This window comes from Macaca thibetana, chromosome 19 (genome assembly GCF_024542745.1).
Source record: "Macaca thibetana thibetana isolate TM-01 chromosome 19, ASM2454274v1, whole genome shotgun sequence".
Taxonomy (NCBI): domain Eukaryota; kingdom Metazoa; phylum Chordata; class Mammalia; order Primates; family Cercopithecidae; genus Macaca; species Macaca thibetana.
The window spans coordinates 39,488,407-39,494,641 of NC_065596.1; the positions used below are offsets into that span (position 1 = coordinate 39,488,407).

Sequence of the window (6,235 nt, forward strand, 5' to 3'; positions counted from 1 at the left end):
GGCCTCCCTAGCCACTGTCCTCAAATCAGCCCATGGGGCTTGGCCACTCTGTGCTACCTAAAGCTGGGTAACACAGATCTGACCCAGTTTCTCAATCTGAAATTATCTTTTATTTATTGCTAGTTTGTTGCCCATTTCCCCACTCTAGAACAGGTCAGCATACTTTTATGATAAAAGGCCAGATAATAAATATTTTAGGCTTTCAGGGCCACACTCTGCCACAACTACACAAAGCTTCTGTTGTAACACAAGAACAGTCACAGACAATACACGAACCGACAAGCTGGCTTCCATTAGGACATTATTTATAGACATTGGAATTTGAATTTTACATGATTTTCACACCTCACAAAATTTCTTCTTTTGGTTTCTTTTTTTCTAACCACTTAAACATGTAAGGACTATTCTTGGATTGTAGGCTGTGCCAAAACAGGTGGAGGGCCAGATTTGGGCCCCGGGGTGTAGCCTGTCAATGTCTCACTAGAACATCTGTTTCACGAGGTCAGGGATCTCTGTCTTGGTCATTGCTGTGTCCCCAGGCCCTGGGATGATCCTGGCATATAGTGGATGCTAAAGTTGAACAAATATGTGCTATAGAGAAGGCTTCGATATATTCATTAATTCTTCCAACAAATATGCATTGAGGTTTGCCATGAGCTGGGCTCTGGGGAGATAGCAGGGAACATAATTTGAACGTAGGGCAGAGAGTTGACGTCCTTGCATTGAATGACTTGTGTTCCTCCAGAGCTGACCTGTCCCCGCTACAGCCACTACGAGCTGTGTGGCTTCTCCTGTCCCAGCTCCTGCACCGAGCCTGCCCTGCCCGACAGCTGCCCAACACCATGCCAGGATGGCTGCCAGTGTGACCCAGGGTCTGTGCTCAGTGGCACGGACTGTGTGTCCCCCATCCAGTGCGGCTGCTCCACTGGAGGCAGGTACCACCCGGCCAGGGAGGCCTTCTGGGCTGGGGAGCACTGGGAGCAATTCTGCCACCGTGAGGCTTCCACCCACGCCATGTGCTGTTCCCCCTCCTCCTGTGGGCCAGGGCAGAGATGTGGGACCCTCAGGGGCATCTTTGGGTGCCACCTGCTCTCCCGTGGCACCTGCCAAGCAGCTGGGCACTCACACATCATCACCTTTGATGGGAAAACTGTTGAGTCCTCGGGTACCTGTGTGTCTGTCTTTGCCGAATCCTGTGGCTCCTCCAGCTCACTGCCGTTCTTCAGGGTACAGCTGGGAAAGGAGAACAGATCCAGCAGCCCCCTCACGCTTATCATGGAGGTGTCTGTCCAGGTTAATGGCACCCAGGTCCACCTGCGGAGGGACAGCCCAGGCATGGCTCAGGTAAGCACCAGCTTTGGGGACATGTCGTTCCTAGGAACCCCAACCCTTCACCCAAACCCATAGCCCCAAGGGAAAAACTTATTCTGTCTCCATTATTTCTACATTTTACCTCTATTCCCTGATTATACACCCATTTTTGACTATATCCATCAGATGCATTCAGTTAAAATAACAGAAACACTCTCAGACCAGCTTAAGAAAAAAAAAAAAGAATTATTGATTTACACAATTGAAAAAAAACTATAGGTGTATGGATTCAGGCATAGCTGGATCCAGATGCTTGAACAATATGTCTCAAATCTGTCTCAATTTCTGGGCTCTCCTTTCCTTCATTTTCAGACATGCAACATCCCATCCCACCTTGTAGGGACAAGGACAGCTGCCAGGTTAGCAAATGTCACTGGAAGAAAAGTGTCCCTCATTGGCCCAGCTTGAGTCATGTGACCACCCCTGAATCCCTGGTGGACTAGCTGATTGGCTGGGCCTGGGTCATGTGCTGGAAGTTAGGGTGGGGTTGACTTTCTGTGAACCACATGGATTGATTTTGGAGGGGGGAGTTCTCAGGGAAATCCAGAGAAAGGAGAAATGAATGCAGAGCAGGATAAAACAAGAGATGGTCGCTATTATAATTCTGTCTTTGTTCCATCATCTAAAAATGTTTTACATGTGGCCGGGCGCGGTGGCTCAAGCCTGTAATCCCAGCACTTTGGGAGGCCGAGACGGGCGGATCACGAGGTCAGGAGATCGAGACCATCCTGGCTAATATGGTGAAACCCTGTCTCTACTAAAAATACAAAAAAAAACTAGCCGGGCGAGGTGGTGGGCGCCTGTAGTCCCAGCTACTCGGGAGGCTGAGGCAGGAGAATGGCGTAAACCCGGGAGGCGGAGCTTGCAGTGAGCTGAGATCCGGCCACTGCACTTCAGCCTGGGCGACAAAGCGAGACTCCGTCTCAAAAAAAAAAAAAAAAATGTTTTACATGTATTTGGGCCAGGTGCAGTGGCTCACATCTGTTATCCTAACACTTTGAGAGGCCAAGGCGGGTGGATCCCTTGAGCTCGGGAGTTCAAGACTAGCCTGTCTCAAGCAGGCAATACAGCAAGACCACGTCTCTGAAAAAGAATTAGCTGGGTGTCTTGGCACATGCCCATAGTCCCAGCTACTTAGGAGGCTGAGGTGGGAAGATCGCACGAACCCAGGAGTTCGAGGCTGCAGTGAGCCATGATCATGCCACTGCATCCAGCCTGGGGCATAGAGTGAGACCCTATATCAAAAATATACCAACATTTTTACATGTATTTGAACACCTACTATGTGCCAAGCAACACTGACCCAACTGTGGTCCTATGCCCCCAAGCCTTCCTTTGATTCTGCCTGCTCCTTAGGTAAATGGTGAGACAACAGCGCTCCCCGTAAGTCTGAATGGGGGCAGCCTTGCTGTCCACTGGAATGGCCTCTTCTCCCTGCTGCAGTGGGACTCTGGCCACTGGCTCAGCACAGATCTCACCTACAGCCTCACCCTCACCCTGCCCTACCTCTACGAGGGTCACACCTGTGGGCTCTGCGGCAACTTCAACAGCGACCCCAGTGACGACGCTGAGGCTGACATTACCTTGGAGAAGCAGAGCAAGGCTTGTAGGGACAACTGTGGGGCTGCCTGTCCAGTCTCAGTCTGCAATGACCAGGGGCAGATTGTGTCAGCCAGGAGGCAGTGCTGGCTCCTACAGGACCCCCAGGGATGCTTCAGCCACTGCCACTGGGAGATCAACCCAGACTCGTATGTTTCCAGCTGTGTCGATGACTTGCGTCTTGCCGGAGGCAACGACCACATCCTCTGCCTGGCCGTGCAGACATATGCCGCCATCTGCCAGGGCGCCAACGTCACCTTCAGGCACGGGAGGAGTTCTTCCTTCTGTGGCGAGTCATGGTTGAGCAGGGCAGGAATTCATCTGCATGCTCTGTACGGCCACACACAGACTGACATCCTTCCGCCCTCCTGGGCTGCCTGAGTGCCCCAGCCACTTCCAATATTCCAATTCCAGCACGGGGAAGGTCTTCCGGGCCCTCCTCCTAGGCTCCAGCTGGATGCATGTGGATTGGTAGGGGGCCTGTTTGCTACTGATTGCTATTTTTTTTGTTTTTGTTTTTGAGACAGAGTCTCACTCTGTTGCCCAGGCTGGAGTGCAGTGACATGTTCTTAGCTCACTGCAGCCTCTACCTCCTGGGTTCAAACCATTCTCCTGCCTCAGCCTCCCAAGTAGCTGGGATTACAGGTGCCCACCACCACACCCAGCTAATTTTTTGTATTTTTAGTAGAGATGGGGTTTCACCATGTTGGCCAGGCTGGTCTTGAACTCCTGACCTCAGGTGATCCACCTACCTCAGCCTCCCAAAGTGCTGGGATTACAGGCATGAGCCATGGCACCAGTCCGCTATGTATTTTGAATACCACCCTGGGGTGACTGGATCCCTGACATCAAGGGGATGTCCTTTTCCACCCTCAGAAAGCCTGACTTGAGATGCCACAATAATAATCCCAACAACTGCTAATACTTACTGAACATCTACAATGTTCCAGGCATGGGGCCGAAGGCTCTGTGTACCTCTTGCCACCACGGTCTCAGAACCACCCTGCAAGTGAGAGGCAATAACTGTTATTATTCCCATTTTACATATGGGAAAACAGAGGCTCCCAGAGGTAAAGCCATTTGTCCACAGCTAATCACAACAGACAGAGTTGAGACTTGAACCAAGACTTTCTTTCTCCAGAGACAAGTTTTGTTAATAGCCATATCCTCCAATTCTTTCTTTCTTATTTAACTATTATGGAAAATTTCAACATAAAAGTAGAGAGAATAACCTATTGAATGCCCCTGTACCCAGAAGGCAGCCTCAACAACAGCCAAGTTGTGGCCCACCTGTGTCCACCTCCACCCCTCCCTTATTGATTTATTTTGTGTAAAGCGAATCCCAGACATCGTGTAAACCTGTAAATACTCCAGCATGATTTTCTAATAGATTAGGACTTTTAAAAAGAAAAAAACCTGCTGCGGCCGGGTGCGGGGCTCACGCTCATGCCTGTAATCCCAGCACTTTGGGAGGCCGAGGCAGGCAGATCACCTGAGGTCGGGAGTTCGAGACCAACCCGACCAACATGAAGAAACCCCGTCTCTACTAAAAATACAAAATTAGCCGGGCGTGGTGGTACATGCCTGTAATCCCAGCTACTCAGGAGGCTGAGGCAGGAGGATCGCTTGAACCTGGGAGGCGGAGGTTGTAGTGAGCCGAGATAGTGCCATTGCACTCCAGCCTGGGCAATAAGAGCGAAACTCCGTCTCAAAAAACAAAGACAAAACAAACAAACAAAACAACCTGCTGTGATTTGCTCACACCTAATAAAATAAGCAGTAATTCCCAGATGTCATGAAAAGCCTAGTCCATGTTCAGATTTTTCTGATTGTTCCTAAAACATCCTGCTTTCCTCCCTTGCACCAAAGCTTTGCTGGCCTCTGATGCTTGCCCATTAAGGGTTCCTAGCTGGTTCCAACATTAGGTGCGCAATAGGGGCAAGGTCATGTTCTACGGGGTGGGGGTGGAAGGTGCCGCTTTCTTGCTCAACCAACAGGCAACAAAAGCCTGTCCGGTACCATCCTGGGGGTCAGGACACCCCTAAAACCAGGTCCTAACCCACCTATATTAGAGCCAAATGTGAATCTCTGACACCTGGGCCGTAGGGAACCCTCAAAGGGTTTGGAGTAGGGGAGTGGGGGTAAGACAGTGTTCTTGGAGTGAGAAAGGTGGGCCACCTAGGGGTTATTTCTGGAATAACAATAGGTGGCATTTATCCAGGGCTGCCAGGGTGCTGGGCGCTGTCCCAACCACTTAATTTATTTTAACTTGCTTAACCTTCAAAGCCAGTTTGAGGTCAGTACTCTTTTTGGAGAGATGGGTACGGAGTTCTGGAGAGGTTAAGCACCACTACAGAGCCGGGATTTTAAGCACGCGGTCAGGGAGTTGGGCAAGTGTGGCCTGCAGATCCTGTTTCCTTACCCGCGCCGTTTCTCCTCCCTGCACAGCCGCCACGTGTCCGAAGCACAGTAGCTACCAGCTCTGCGTCCCCCGCGGCGCTGCTTCCGCCCCGCGGCCGCCCTGCCTGCTCCCAGGGCAGCCTGCGATAACGCGCACCTGTGGCCAAGGGCCAGGTGCGCGCGCCCGGAGGAGTGCGGCTCCGCGCACGGCGGCCCCTCCTACCAGGTGAGCTGGGGGCAGAGTCTTGCTGTTGTGAGGCGTTCGTTCCATCATGGGGGTCAGGGAGCCCCCAAAACATGCCAGGGATGGGCGCCCAATCCGGGACACCTATATTCAATTGTGCGGATGGCACATTGTGGGTTCACAATGTGTTGACCTGCTTTATTACTGATGATTCCAATACTGCTACTAATTACTAAGGTCATTACCTGTGTGCTAAGTGCTTAATAATATTATTATTGGCTGGGTGCGGTGACTCACGCCTGTAATCCCAGCACTTTGGGAGGCCGAGGCCGGCGGATCACCTGAGGTCAGGAGTTTGAGACCAGCCTGGCCAACATGGTGAAACTCCGTCTCTACTAAAAATACAAAAATTAGCTGCATGTTGTGGCCCACGGCTGTAATCCCAGCTACTTGGAAGGTTGAGGCAGGAGAATCGCTTGAGCCCGGGAGGAGGAAGCTGCAGTGAGCCGAGATGGCTCCACCGTACTCCAACCTGGGCAACAGAGCCAGACTCTGTCTCAAAAAATATATGTATTATTATTATTACTGTTAGCACTATTGACTTTTTAAAATATTAGCCATTATTTATTGAGTGCATGGCCCCCACTACACACTTTGGCAATGTAATAGTAGTAATAATAA

The 6,235-nt window shown here is 50.9% G+C and overlaps 1 long non-coding RNA gene across 1 annotated transcript; it reads right to left on the reverse strand.

Moving 5' to 3' along the window:
• Positions 1-306: 306 nt before the first annotated feature.
• LOC126941954 (uncharacterized) lies at positions 307-5,456 on the reverse strand. The gene is made up of 4 exons (XR_007721468.1): positions 5,393-5,456; positions 3,900-3,973; positions 1,170-1,314; positions 307-570 (listed from the first exon to the last, which is right to left on the reverse strand). It is a non-coding gene; the product is annotated as an uncharacterized LOC126941954 (long non-coding RNA).
• Between the last annotated feature and the right edge of the window lie 779 nt (positions 5,457-6,235).